Genomic DNA, 14,021 nt, shown 5'->3' on the forward strand with positions numbered 1-14,021 from the left:
TTGTGTGTTCATTAGTACTTTCAAGACTGGACTATTGTAACTCAATTCTGTCTGGTTCATCTCAATATCTACTCCAGAAACTTCAGAAAGTTCAAAACATAGCTGCCAGGATCATACTTAGAGTACCATGATCAGAGCACACCTCCCCGCTGCTCTGTAGCCAACACTGGCTATCCATTCGATCCAGAATCAAACACAAAGTTTGTTCTCTGTGCTACATTTCACTGTCGGACTCTAGTCCAACATACCTATCTGACCTCACCCATGTGTACACACCAGCAAGATACTTGCGCTCCTCTTCTGACAATCGTATATTCATTATTCCCACTATGAAAACTAAGTCATGTGGACAGCGTTCTTTTGCATACGAGGGCCCAGCAACGTGGAATGAATTGCCCACTGAACTTAGACACAAAGACACAGTGATCACATTCAAGAGGGCTCTCAAAACTCACTTATTTCGACAGCAAGAACAAACTTAAAGACCTAATAATGTTTCCTACCTTGAATATTCTCAGCATGTTTTTTTATTTTTTAATGTTTTTCTAATTTCATGTTTGTTTTTGTAATAATATTATTATGTTTCTTATCTTATAGGTGTTGTCTAATGTTGTAAAGCGCTTAGAGCTTCTAAAGATTAGGCGCTAAACAAAGTCCTCATTATTATTATTATTATTATCCAAATAGAACCATCCAGAGAAGGGTCTCAGGTACTCTGTTTCTCTTGGAAAATCTTATTCTCTCGCTGAATAATCAGATCGCGTTGGTTGTGGTATTACAGTATAAATCAAGTCCAGTTGGGCATTGTGAATGAGAATGTTATTGTTTTTTATCGCCTATTAATGGATCAATCACTGTAGCAATCGTCGGTAATTTCATTGATCAGTACCCGATAGACGAGGCTATCGATGAAGCCACCGGTGAATAAACGCTGCCTGTATGTCAGCCTATGCTGCTGCTTCATTGATGATTTCGTGGGAATGATTGCCAACGTGTCTTCCACCAATCCAAATTTCTTGTCGATCAACAACAGCGAGTATGTTATTGGGACAAAGTTTATCGTAAATCACATGAGACATTTGTTTTTTATGGCGTTGATAAGTTTGAACATCGCGAGTGACAAGGCCACTTCCAGTTGCTTTTTCAAGTGATTCGTCGTTCAGATCTGCTTGTGGATCAAGAAAGCGCTGCTGTAGTGCCTCTGACTCAGTTTTTCTCTTTTCCTTCGTTGTTATAGACGTGTTATTCTACACCTGATTTTCTTTTTTTCTACTTCTTGAAGTTTATAATCTTCCTTTTAGTGTCGTTCTTCCTTTTTTCTGTTTTACTTGTTCAATATACTCATCTAGTACCCGGATAAAATGTTTAAAATTCTCATCATCACCTTTGACCTGCTGAGCTCAAGAGAAAATGCGATACATATATTTACGCCAAACATCACGACTTATACTTTTAGTATATTCAGGTTATATATATTTTTCTCTTTTTGCCATTTATGTTGGTTCAACCACTTGATGTTGTTGATAGTTGAACTTCGAGTGGTGCTGAACTGCATCCACTCACCTGGATCATGAATGATGTTGAGGGCTGCCATCACAGGCTACGAGATCACCTTCCATGAAGAATGGGACAATATGATTTTGATGGTCTCGGAACATGGAAACACTAACATCGCATGCCAAGGAGATTCCACTACTGTAGTATGGAGCCCAACAGCTCTTCCTTATTCTTCGATAGTTCCAAATTCTTGACAAGATCATTTGCAATGGATATATAATATGAACCCTCCCCACTGGAAAATAGAGAATAAACCAGATGGTGAAGAATATGTGGTATGGTTCAATGATGATAGATTTCTTGGGGATTACAGACTTTTTCGAGTGATGCACAGATTTAACCAACCTACTAGGGTATTAGTTGATATATTAGCGGAGGAATATAGAATTAAACAAAGAAATCTAAGGGATCTAATGGAGAAATATATACTTGAATATCCAAATGATGATCTTAAACATAAAATCATTGAGATAGTTCAGCATCTGAACCAGGTGAAATCTGATATAAAACTCCTTCAAACATGTGTGATAATCACAGCAATGATGGGTGTAAACAGCGTAAATTCAAAATCGGATTTCTTAATAATTTTAAGATCACTGAACGTCAGCTGCCTACGTTCAAACTATTTGGGTTGGACTATGATAAAATGTAGGAGGTTTGCAATGATATAATTAAAGAATATTTTTCTGAAGATTTATGTGAAATGGGAGAAAATAAGAGGCCCTCCAGATATATTCTGACATAACACGATCCATTGGGTGGTGGTAGTCATGTATCGCAAGGTATTGTCAATATCACGTCGACAATCTCTGTAAATCTAGTCTGTGACGTAGGCGACGGTATTTGTACCGCGTCTGGGCAAGCATACAAAGTCAGGCCCAGCAGGGATATGTTCTTTACAGCTTTTCTCCGGAGGTCACGCAGGGTCATTTGACTGTATGTGTCCGTTAATCCATGTTTATTCACAATCTCATAATCCACGGTAAATTGTCATACGTCATTAGGAAAATATTTCTACAACATTATTGTGTTACAGCAGGTGCAGTGATTATTTTGTCATTGTTTCAGCGTCATCATAAATTCTATATCAAGATCAAAGTGGTGCTGTTTTTGTCTTCTCTCGCATAACCAGCTAATTTTGTTCTTTAACGTGCTGGGGACTATTGTTGCCCCAGTCGTTGGTCGCGAAGAGACCTGCGTCTCCGACGCAGTGTCTGATCGATTAAAATTATCAGACAATTTTACGCAGTTGAGATTTTTTTTAACTCTCGATACTCCAAATATATTAAAGTTGACCTTTCGATTCGATCGTCGACAATCCAGATATTGGTATCTGAGAATGTTAGCCCCTGCGGCGAATGACTATTTTTTGCATAACCTAGAGTCCAGCAAGATGTCTCCAGCGGCTTTACCACCGGTGTTAGAGCATGCTTAACAGCCTCCACGAGAACTTCAACGACATCATTAAGAACGATCTTATGTTGTGTATCAGTTCCTGAAATAGTTACCAGGATATTTTGTCGACGGATATCCGCTGGATGATAACATAATGAAACTGGCATAGCCGGAAATCTTTCCAATTGAAGCTCAAATAATCTACGCTAAAGTGAATCACTGACGTTTTTTCGTGATACAACTATCAGCTCATCGGGTCGCCAAAAGTTTTAAAAATTTCAACATGAACGTTTGTGGAATTACACTACGGATTATCCCACATTGAATATTGTCCGGCTGTAGTAACGTTTTGTAACTTTAGTAATGATTCATCGAACGAAGGGGTGGGGGTCGTACAACATTTCCTAGTAAATATCGACGTAATTTTTAGCGAGTTATGTGGGGATTCTCCTATCAACGGAGGGGGTTGTCCTTGATCGTCGCACATGATAATTGCTGTGGTTTTCGTCGACAACTAGTCGAGAAACATTTTTGATGTGTCTTTTGACTCCGTGCATATTTCGCCCCAAATGATGATTTTAGGAATATATATCAAACCCATTCCCTCTGGGGTCCTCGCATTACCACGTTATCAATAAAAACTGTTACATGTGCATGACTTAAGCCCCCGCTGTTTCGTCTCTGGCATGACGGTGAATTGGCGTTAACACAATCATGTCTGAGCATTTAGATAATTCTATCGCAAGTGTTGTTTTACCAGAAGCACCAGGATCATTAAGATAGACCGTGCTATGTCTCGTGATTGGATCACTCACTGACGGTGGCAATGATGGTTCTGATAATGTACTGTTTCGGTAATACACCGCAGGAGGCTTAACATCATCCGATTCAGAATAGTTACGTATTTGTTTGCGCTTTATTCTCCAATGACCCCAACGTGGATTATCATTGGCGGTGGCAAAGACACTAGCGTCTTCGACGGCGTCGATAAATGGTTTTAGTAAATCTATTTTCGATTGAGTTATTTAAATAGAACCCGTGGCGACTCTGGAAATCCGTTAATCATTGATAACTGGTTTATTGGCGAATATGCGAGCATCGAAGATTTCAAATGAGTAAACAGCTGAGAATAAAAATCATAGTAGCTGACTATCGTGCTAATATTTATTCCATCTCGCGTGATTGCACGCACTTTGCCACGACATCAATACTATCTCGAAGTTGTATCTGCGATCACAAAATCTTTTTCAGCGGCGTTTATTATCAGATGACGCAGAGAATATAAGCTTACCGATAATTTGTTCTGCAAATATCTTTATCATCTTGAGGAAGCCAGACAGATTTGTGTGGCCTGTGTGATATTATCTCAGAAGTTACCGTCAGCGATGTAAGGATCTTGGCAATCTAATTTTTCTATCCGGTTTATTAAAATGACGACCAAGCCAGACGGGTACAACCGGATGAATATTTGCTGAGAACCCGAATGATTCAGTCTTATCAAATCCAGTCAGATCATAGTCGAGAGGTTGTGGGGCGTTTGTTGCTACTCTGGTAATTTCGTGTGTTGGATGACCGAATCGTTCAAAATACGGTTGACATTCACCTTATCCATGAAAACTAGCCAGGTAAAATGCCATGTTGTCAGCTTAGATCATATCGGCAAAATTATATTTGTGTTCCAGAGACCGCCATGTCCAAACTCGACACAAGATCGTAATATGTCGTCGAGAAATTCTTTTCGTGTTGGACGCCATGAATTTTTTGTTTTGCTATGAGCCACAACAGACGATGTAGTAAAACAGATTTTGAGTAATTCATCACTGTCACCGTCATATTTTACCACAATTTGTTTCTGCGCACGTTGGAGAGATTCCTTCCGATAAAGTATACCGGACGACATCACAAATTGATCAGATGTTAATTCATAAGCTGAAGATAAATCTTCGTCGTTACCGTAAAATAGCCAGACAGATACAAGGTGACGTGCAATAATATTGTAAATTTCCTCAAAAATATCACCCTCATAAAAAATAGTTGTTCTTTCTCGTAAAAACTTTGTTACTGATTCAGTCCAGGCGTGAATGTTATGATCTGTACTCGCTATTGGGGCTCCTTTACTACAGTATTTGCCAGAATGATACAAAATCTCATTGGTTATTGTTTTGACCACGATTAGAAACCTCAATGTCTTTTTCCAATACAGCTACTTCATTTATTTTAGCTCCGTCGACATGAGAGTTTTCCCATATATTTTATTTCATTTTTTTATATTTGTGATTCTGCTAGTCCATTTCCACGTCGCGCGTTTTTAAAATGTTCTCTGACACTTTGAGGCGCACAATTTAACTCGCCTGTTCTCATTGGGGCAAGAGGATCATTAAAACTGTATAGTACATAAACAGCGGATACTGGATACGTGTGATTGTCTATTCCGTTAAACGTGCCTGGTATAGAATTATTTTCCACGCTGACGACATTGTTATGTCGCCGTGATTCCTTAATAGGGTCCAGTTTATCACAAGTAATCCAGGTTAGACCATCTTGGTTAACATGTTCGACAATAAATTTTATTCTAAATATGTACTTGCTGTCATCCACAAGATTATTACTAATAGTTCTCGCGCGTTCTTTGACCAGACATGAACAGCGCCATCTTGCGCAAACTCATGTTTTGCCATTCTGATAAATTCGTGTAAATGTAACTCAAACGGTGGACTTTTTTTTATCGGTTATTCTATCGAATTCGAACATGGTAATATACTCTGGTTGAATCTCGGATAACCTCTCAAATTCAGTCGAAGTTACAAACGATTTTATCTAGTTTCGTTAAAAAAATGGTGCAATTTTCCACCTTGGAAAAGGTGGTGTTATCCCAGTTACTTTGAAATACTGTTCTCTCAGCTGCTTTGCAACAATAGAATTACTCATTCTCATATATAAGAAAAGTATTTTCTTCAATTGAACTTTATCCAAATAATATAATATGACAGAGCAAAAAATAGTTCGATGGTTCATGATCGGATTAGTTACACCTTGTGAAAAAAAATTATCATGGTGTTATTGTGGTTGTCACATGGCCAGTGTTTGCCGTGGCAGTACCACAACCATGTCTGAAATGTAGAGCTCAGGTCAAGGGGAGAACACAACTGTGTGTATCTTGTGGTGGACGAATATATCGTGCGCTTAAACAATATTACGAGATACAAAATGCTTCCAGTGACATCAGAATAAAGGATGCAATGGATTATGTCAAGAAATATTCATCTGCTGAGAAATAATGTTATATCAGAAGAAGAGAAATTTACATTTGGAGCAAGCTGAGACAGAGATTGAACTCGATCAATTTAGATGTCACATTGTTTCAGTAGCTCATTGGTGGAGATCCGTTTTTCTGCATAGGACTCCCAAAGTGCCATCAACCGTCCCTGGCATTTAACAGTCTGCTTGTGTTAGTTCTCCATGGCCATATTATGTAAATAAAATTAATTTAAATAATAATATGATTCTTCTTATCTTTGTGCTTGTACAGTATACGGTATACACTTTCAACAGTAATGTTCATACAGTTAAATGATTCATAATAAATTCAGCTAACGAAAATCACTTATGATTCTCGTTGTTTTAGTAAATATGATTTATTTAGGATAAAGAAATATTCCACATAAATCTTGCTTTTAGAAAAGGCATTAACATACTCAGACTCATACCAGTATACGTAGATGAAAACAAATCACCTACATTAATTTTTTCTGTGTTAGTAATTTGCAGAACATTAAATGACAGATTATGAATTCAGAAAAACATTAACAGATGTTGCTTAAAACAAATATTATTAAAATATAATTCGTCTTACAAGGTCCACAAAATTAGAAGAATATAAACGTATGATATTGACGTCTGATATTTTACCGAACTAAATCAAAACTTTTACAGCACCTAACTTTCTCCTTTAGGATGTAAGCTTTATGTAGTACTATTAGTATTATTATGTTATTTGATTTAATTTATATCTGATTTAATTGTTTGTAAGTTTTAAAAGCTTTTTATTTTTTTAATTCCATTATATGTCACAATAATGTAGTTCTGTTTACTAGGAACTCATACTTTTTTCCAGAAAATAGTTTGACCTTGACTGTTCATTTTTGTAAACACATAAGGCTGACCTGGTTCCCAACCTTAATTCAAAATTAGTAACAGTCACGTCAAGAATTTTTTTTAAAATTTTATTTTTAGTGTAGGAATAATAAGGTTGAGATTGAGGCTGTGTTGGATATGTGACTCTCGACTTGTAAATAGATCTTAGTGAAGTAAACAACATTTTTTATTTTATTCTTTGAGTAAAATGATTGGTTCTTGTGAAGGCCATGCTGAGAGTATGTGATGTAAACATGATCGCATGACCCTTATTCGGGCATCTGTTTTATGCAATATTCAAGTTTTAAACCATTGCTTAGAAAGAGATCTCACAGTTGGGCTTCTAAACACTGGGACATAGAGGTGTTTCTTTTGTTGTGTCATTTTGGGAATTACATTTTAATGTTTATTCAAATTATTTGGATTCTAAAAGATTAATTCATTTCTCTGGAAATATTTTGAATGCTCATACAGAATTCTTGAACAAAGAAATTTCACTAATTCAAACACAGGATTATTTCTTGTGTTTCTACAAGGAACTGTTAACTTCAACACAGTACAGGATACAGCATACGTCATCGCCTTCCATCTTGGATTCTTTGTCGGAACTTGAACTTGAATTCATTAGAATATTTCAATATTAGGATTTCTAATACTTTATTCGTGGATTATTCTTGGATTATTTTTGGATTTGATTCTTAAAACCAAAAGTTCTTATTTTTTCATTTTACATTATTTTCCCAGGGAAATGAATAATTTGTTAAATTTTTCAAAGCTTGTTGTTTTCACTGTTTCTTGTGTTGCTGTTTATTCAAGCCTTAACACGTAACATAAAGAATTTATAGTAAAACAGACAGTATAAATAAATTCTACATAAATCTAACAAAGGCATAAACCTACCCAGACCTGTCCACCTGTATTTGTGGACAAATATAATGTAAACTCAGATCAGTATGTATGAATAAATGTTGCTGCATGGACCAAGTTTTATGATTTTTGTCCCAACAATGTGCATACAATTTAATGATCGATTCCTTAATTGCATATCTGAACTGCTCAATGTAGGAAAAAATGAGAAATATCGTGTCTTAAACAAATCTAAGCATTACATTCAAATCTCTAATTCAATTTTTTTATATTCAATCAGGATAAGGAGTAAGTAACCAACTTGATGTCAGTGATTTTATCGGGGTTCTTGGGTTTGGAAGCAACCACAACTGGAGATACCAAGGGAGTGGTCTATCTACCTTCTCAATAATGTTTCATTTTTCAATTCTTTCCCGCTCTATTTCAACTTTATTCTGAATGCAAAATGGTACACATCGGTGGGGTTGAGTTAGAGAGATTACAGTATCATCAGTGTGAAGGTGTGTCTGTATGTTCTTTGATTTACCAATTCCTTTGAATATATCTGTGAACTTCTTGCACTATTCTTCAGACTTGTTCTTCGGTGTAGCATGTATTCTTGGAATTATTAGTAACTGCATGCTTGTTTCAAAGCTCAGATTTCCAAAATTTCTTTTAATTACATAGAATGGAGTTCTAGTGATCTTAATACTCAGTCTTGGCTTGAAATTTGCCAACTTCGTAACTGTAATTTCGTTTCCGATCTATAGGCAAATACATCTCTTCTCTGTTTTCTGCAGTTTGAGCTTTGCAATATATGTTTGTCAATGATATTAAAGCTTGATACTGTATCAATCAATCAATGTTTTTTGTTCCATCTACTTCTACCACTCTATGAGGCTGTTTTTGTTTAAGAATATTGACTTTATCTTTAAGAATATCGACTTTATCTTTAAGAATATCGACTTTATCTTTAAGAATATTGACTTTATCTTTAAGAATATTGACTTTATCTTTAAGAATATTGACTTTATCTTTAGTTTGCAGGCCAAAGGTGCATTCTTCATCTGAGCTCTCAGATATACTACGTCTATCTTGCTGACTTTCTACTTGACTTTGTTTTCTGCCTCGATTCTTGATCTGCAGGTTTTTGCAAAATGGTTTTTCTTCTTGCAGAAATTACATGTTTCCCATTTGCAGGACACTAACTATCTTTGTGTGAATATTCACTAAAATTTCTGCATGTTTGGTTTCTGCATTGTTGTTTGTTGCTGCCTTTAGCTTTTTGCATAAAACATGTAGTGTAAGCCTTGATCTAATTAGCTCTGAAATATCACTTGACTAAAAGTAATCAGATATTCCACACTGAAAAAGAAATCCTAGAGAGAATTCCTGATGGTCACCAAGGCATAGTTAAATGCCGAGAATGTGCCAAAATGTCAGTTTGGTGCAAAGGACTAAGTACTCAGCTAGAAAACTTTGTAAAATCTTGCCAAAATTGCATAAAAAAACTAAAGAGATCATGTTGAACCAATGATACCAAATGAATTTCCAAGCTGACCTTGGCAAAGAAGGACATCTGACTTATTTGAACTGAATGGTCAAACTAATCTCTTGATGATTATTTTTCATGATACAATGAAATAGCAAAATTGCAAGGTACAGGTTTAAAAGCAATTGTCAGTTATCTCAAATCAATCTTTGCGCAACACGGTATACCAGAAGTATGTTTCTGATTTTGGTCTGCAATACATATCTGCAATCTTCAAAGAATTTGGGGGCCCCGAGTGACCGAGTGGTCTAAAGCGCTCACCATTATGGATCACTGCCATCTCACCTCTGTTAGCGTGGGTTCGAGTCTCGGATTCAACCAATATGGGTATGTTAGAAAGCTTGCCAGTAGCTTCTCGTGGGTCAGTGGTTCTTTCCTGGGTTTTCCTGGGTTCTTCCTCCACCATTAATACTGGCTGCCATGTATAGCCTATCTTGTGCTGAAAAATGGCGATAAACCCTACAACAACAACAAAATGAATTTGCGACAAATTATGTATTCAGGCATATTACAAGTAGTCCAAAATATCCACAGAGCAATGGTCTCACCAAAAGAGCTGTTAAAACAACTAAAACAATACTTAGAAAAGCAAATGATCCTTACATAGGTCTTTTGACATATCGTGCAACACCATTGCCAAATGGATACAGCCCTGCCAAATTATTAATGGGAAGAAAATTACAAACTACTTTGTCAATGGCACCAGAAAACTTGCATCCGAAATAGCCAGATTTAAAAAAACTGAAGAAATCGGAAAACTATCAAAAGCAAACTCAAAAGAGAAATCATGATCGAAGACATTGCACCTGAAATATGAAAAGAACTTCATGTAGGGAATAAAGTGCAAGCAATACAACTATGTATATCTTTTCAGTTTTAATCCCAATGCATCCAAAGCATGACGTATTTCTCAGTATACACAATAGTTCTGATCAGTTGGTTTTTATACCTCTGTAATTTAAAAAAAATAGCTTCTTTTAGAATGAAGAAAAAATATTTTCATACGGACTTAATTTCTGTGATCAATGGGGTAGTCCTTAAAATAATCATGGAAACGTAATAAAATATCCAAGCAGCCAGTATCACTGTTGTCAGCTGTTTCATGTTTCAGACTTGCTTCTATCCATCTAATTTATTAACATTTGCACATTTAAAGTAATTTACATGCATTGTTGAGCATCCCAATAATGTGCTGTAGTCTATGTACATAATGAATTATACAGACTTTCACTTTTCATAGGTGCCATCATTTTATTTTTTATTCATTATTTGACTGATGTATCTTTGTTGTATGTTAATAAATTATACCGCGATCTCCACTTTCAATCATCAGGAATATATCATAATTGTTTAAAAATATTCTAACTCAGTACTGGATATATTTAAACTGACACGAACATCTTGACATAACGTAGTGAACTAGTGCACAGGTTCTAGTTTGTATTTTTCACTGACACTAAAGTATCTTTGTCACACAACATTAAAGTATCCTTGTCACACAACATTAAAGTATCCTTGTCACACAACATTAAAGTATCCTTGTCACATAACATTCCTGCAGATCACCAAATAGTCGAAGGTTGAAGTGTGACATCATATTACCACATTATATACATAATTTTTATTGATGTATTTTAATTGTTAATTGATGAGTAAAATGTTTCTTTTGATTGTAGAACTGTTTCAATGAACCTATTCAAATTATATATATTTTTTTCTGTGTGTCCTTTTTCTGAAACTTAGTTTGCATATTTCGTTTGGTTTTGGCAAAAAATCATTTCACTGCATTTGTAAATTTGTTATCAGTTACCATGGCTGGCCCAACCCTCAACCAAACAGATGCCAAAGTACAAAATATACGGATGTAAAACAAAAATTTTTTTGGGGGTGGCGCCAGAGTCATAGTTCACCTAGGGCGCCAAAAACCCTTGGATCAGCCCTGTCACTTATATTATTTTGCCCACTGTTCCAATGACTTATGTATAACAATTTCATACATTTCTGGCATCTGAAATTCATGTTACGTTCATTATATGCATACGTAGGACATACCGGAAAAATTATTATAGGTTCAGGCTTCGTCTTTAAATATTTTTTCCCCCAATGATATGGCATGTATTGTCTAGTTAAAATGCCTTTTTTGATCATCCGTGAACAGCATTGGTTTTGTTTTTTTTTGTCCTTAATTTGTCATATAGTTTTTACAACAAGATGAGAAAAAAAAGAATGCATGAAATCAGCATACCTTCCATATTCCCAGACAGGGCGGGGTTTTTTTTTGTGACTCATAAGGTAAGGTCACAACAAGGGGGGACAGTGTGTCAGCAACAACAAAAAAACAATGTCATCCAACTGAGAACAATCTCATATAAGCCAAAATAAAATTATTGAAAATTCAAATTGAACAAAAGAAAATAATGTCTATTTTCTTTAAAATGTTTAAATACACTTACAAAGAAAAAAGATTTGTAGACTTAGTATGGTCAGTAGCATCAAAACATGTACAATACTCACATAATCACATCACATTGATATTAAATAAAAACATACACCAAGTATGGTCAATATTATCATAAAACACTCACATAATCACATCACATTGATATTAAATAAAAACATACACCAAGTATGGTCAATGTCATCACAATACATGTACACATATGCAAAGACTCACATAATCACAACGCAATTACATTAAATAAAAATATATCCCAAGTATTTTCTTCAAAATCCATTGGAAAACAAAATATAGACTTAATTATATGCAGTCTAAGACACCCTCAATAGTTCAAAAGAAGTCTGAAGCAAATGTGTTCATATTTACACTCACTACTGTTGTTCAAACATATCTCCTGGATATTTGGAGTGAATCCTGTCCGAACCGAGTTGTCCTTAATGACCATAACATTAACATTGTTAGAACTATATCTGATGCAGTCTGACCACGAAATATGCTTGTCTTTATAGAAAAATGAACATACTTCACATCTGGGAATGACTATTGCATTGTGGGAAAGGTGGGATGAGAGGACATAATATTTTCAAGATTAATGGGGGGTTGGGACTGAGGTAATACTGCAGTGATATACACCTCTGTCCAGTATGGTTGTTAACGCTTTATCAGCACAAGAAACTCTGAGAACATGACCGTGTGCTTATAATTAAATCAGTCAATTTCATGGATAATATTACCGCAGAAAACACGGGTCAATTAATAATTATTATTTTAACAATATTAAGGCAATGAATAATAATAAAGAGAACTAATCATTTCAACGTGTCAAATATGTTGCATACAGGTGGTGCTCCTATTTAGATGGACGTCGAATATTCCAAAATTACTTTTGCTTATATGTTGTTTGCAGTATGTGTACAAAATTAACCCCACCTGCACTGCTTTGCTTCTCAAAGTCAAACTCTGTGAACTTGGAGTTTTGTTATTTAATTTTGCTTGACTTTGCTTGTTTACCCAGCAGCTTAATGCTTCCTGAATCACCTTAAAAAAATGAATCACACTTAAATACTATTTAGACAACTGAAACAATCGGAATGTAATGCAGGGAGTAATATCAGACTTAAAAACAAAAAGTTTCTGCTGTTCACAAACCACAAACTTGCCAATAATCTTTAATACAGATGATGGCTTAAACATTCTCATTCCAGGAAATGATGTATAATAACTTCTTTTTCAATTTACATCTGTTTTAGTTACCTATAGCTTAAGACAAATTTAGTTACTCTACTCAACACATATCTGAGTTACCTATAGCTTAAGACAAATTTAGTTACTCCACTCAGCACATATCTGAGTTACCTATAACTTAAGACAAATTTAGTTACTCCACTCAACACATATCTGAGTTACCTATAACTTAAGACAAATTTAGTTACTCCACTCAACACATATCTGAGTTACCTATAACTTAAGACAAATTTAGTTACTCCACTCAACACATATCTGTTTGAGTTACCTATAGCTTAAGACAAATTTAGTTACTCCACTCAACACATATCTGTTTTGAGTTACCTATAACTTAAGACAAATTTAGTTACTCCACTTAACATAATGGGCTCATCCACATCAGTCTTCCAAAGGCTTAACACATCACACTAGCTATTGTCAGCCAGTTAAGTGTGTGTGTGTGTGTGTATTTTTAACTTAACTTTAACAATTTGTCAGTGATATCGCTACAATGTCTTCAGTGTGACAGTTTATAGTGATGTCTAGCACTGGGGCATCATGCTGCGGACATGTAACATCATGTCCCACCCAGTCACATTATCCAGACATCAGGCTGACCAGTCCTAACACTAATCTCTTAATGCTGAGTGTCAAGCGAAGCAGCTGCTAGTACCATTTTTTATGTCTTTGGTATGACTGAACTGGGGTTCAAACCTGTGACCTCCCGCATCCACTAGGTCACCGAAGCAGTCTTCAACAGTTAATACCTGAAATTGTGGTTGATTATACCAGACCTCTTTGCATTTTAATTGGCTCTTGAGACAATCTGCTATATACATAGACCCAAGGATACTT

Source organism: Sinohyriopsis cumingii, chromosome 17 (assembly GCF_028554795.1).
Source record: "Sinohyriopsis cumingii isolate HCF-2022 chromosome 17, ASM2855479v2, whole genome shotgun sequence".
Taxonomy (NCBI): Eukaryota; Metazoa; Mollusca; class Bivalvia; order Unionida; family Unionidae; genus Sinohyriopsis; species Sinohyriopsis cumingii.